At 38.1% G+C, this 2446-nt stretch overlaps 1 protein-coding gene across 1 annotated transcript in view; it reads left to right on the top strand.

Moving 5' to 3' along the window:
• sardh (sarcosine dehydrogenase) overlaps window positions 1-2446 on the top strand; it is a 46492-nt gene that overhangs the window by 43957 nt on the left and 89 nt on the right. The gene's annotated exons all lie outside the window — the stretch shown is intronic.

A 2446-nucleotide genomic window follows, 5' to 3' on the forward strand; every position in this document is an offset into this window, starting at 1 on the left:
TTGAAGCTATAAGTATGGCAGCTTGTTGCTTTAGATTTTCAATTTGGAGGTTGAAGCATACAGTATCTGTTCTCAGTCAAATGGTAGTTTAGGTCTGTATGGCAGGATACTTTCAAAATATATAGAGTATCATAATATATTAGTGGCCTAACCTTGTTTGTGGCTCATCCTATGCGGTTTTACAGTAATACATTCTCCAGTTACATGCTACATTCCCTGCAGGCTCTTTGAGTCACATTACAGATGACTGATGTTTATTATGAGGATCATGACTTAAGAAAACATATTTCTTGCACAGTATGCTTTCAATGTCATTGAGCACAAAGTGAAATACAGAACATATTTGTTTTATAAATGCTCCTTTTGCTCTGGCGCAGTCTTAATTACGACATGTTTACCCTGCAGAGCTGATAAAAGCCAGCGTAAACGTTCTGTGAAAGAACGAAGGTTCGCATCAATTATGTGGAAAAATTGTGCACAAAAACCAAATTGAATTGTTGCGCATTCCGTTTAATTGCGTTGATGGTGCCTGTCTGCGCCAATCCATCCTTCTAATGGGCCATTGGGTTTTCAGCCATATTGGATAAATCCTGTTTGTTTGATTGAGTGTGTCTTACTCTGTTTTTGTTGCGGCTCCACATCGCTAATGTGGCGGCTGCTGCTACGTGCATTATTAACGCATCGTTACGGTTTGTTACTTGGCTAGAACTTCTAAAAGTTGTTGACAGCGTGTGTTTACAATCACTCTGATACTTTTTGTTGTATGAGGCATCATAAACGTACAGATTTTCAGGATTATCTATTCCACACACTACTGAAGCGCTCCCACACAAATAACCGAATCCTGTCGCACACAACCCAGATCCTGATACACATACTGAAATACGCTCATATAATATATACTGAAATAGGTTTCAAAAGTCTGCGTGGGCAAAAAGAAAATGTGTGACAGAGCATTTCAAAAATCAGTAGTGTGTGTGAGGTAATCCTGAATTAGGTCGCTCGTACTGTTCAGTGCCCAACTTTTACTGAAGTGAAAAGCTGCCACTTAGTATGTAAAATGATTGTACTTGTACTTGGCAAATTGAATCTTTACACAATTGTTCCTTCCTTGAGGATACCATTAAACACACTGTTTGTCTTTATCTTAAGTAAATAATGAAAAATTGACAATACAATTGTTTCTTACCACAATGTGCCCATACCCCCCCCCCAAAAAAAATTGAAACTGTCAAATAGCTTATATTATATAAATTAGGAGCATTAACCAGCAACATGAGTGGTGTCACAATTGCGCAATTAATTAATGAATGAATTAATTAATTTACGAATATGATGTGCTAAAAGCTAATCCAGCACTCTGCTGTAAACACCCACCCAAAACAATTTCTTAAAAAGCTCCAAAAATGGACCACGATTTGCCAGGGAATACATGTATTTATTGTCGTTAAACACGATCAGTTCCAGGACTTTGATGGATAATGATCAGTTCAAGGCCCAACGTGCCGTCCTGACTTTGCAGGCAATGTTTTAATTACTTTTTCAACGTTCTTCGTCTCTGCTTGGATTTATTTGGTAGTTAACTGAAAAGACTGCTCACTGTGTGACAAACTCGTAGTGCAGAAGGAGAAGGAAAACTTCAAAATAACTCTCCCTGAACTCTGAATCAAAACCCATGGAAGTGGTGGTGGTGGGGGGGGGGGAATTCTAACCCGGGCCTCAGAACTGTGAGGCCGACGCTCTAACCAGTTGTAGCACCGTGCCGCGTATTCACGTTGAAATAAAAGCTAAATTTGAAGTGTTCAATTTCATTTTGTTGTTGATGCTGACTTACTGTATTGTGGCTTTCATCACAGAGCTAGGACACAAACGTGCCCCACTTTTGTCAACTATCGTCACTTACATTTTCATCATCACACTTTTCATTTTTATGCCGGTACTCTTCTGTGGTGGCATCAAAAAAAAAAAAGTAAGAAAGAGCAAAACACATTTTGAAAAACGCTTGGCTGTCCGCACTTTAAGATTATGCATAGTTTGAACATTTCATTTGGGGACACTTGTGCACCATACTAAATTACTGCTTCACATGCTTGAAGTTTTGCTTAACTTTTTTTTTTTTTGCCAGCTTTAATATTTTTGTTAAATTACAAATCATATGAGCTCAGAGGTATTTCGTTTTCAAGTTTGCATTGTATTACTACAACTACTGCAGTACTTTCCATTGTAAGACTAGTACATCTGTGGAAAAAAAAAAAAAAAAAAAACAAGAAATCATATATATTTTTCCTCGGTACACACTACTCCAAATAACAACACAATGCTTATTCACAATTACTTCTAAGCATGTTATGAAAATAGGAAGTCATCGATGAACCCGTGCAACACAGACACGAGAGACCTCGGATGCGGTTTAATTTTTGCCCGCCACTGGGACCCTCTTTCTTAG

This window comes from Syngnathoides biaculeatus, chromosome 17 (assembly GCF_019802595.1).
Source record: "Syngnathoides biaculeatus isolate LvHL_M chromosome 17, ASM1980259v1, whole genome shotgun sequence".
Classification (NCBI taxonomy): Eukaryota; Metazoa; Chordata; class Actinopteri; order Syngnathiformes; family Syngnathidae; genus Syngnathoides; species Syngnathoides biaculeatus.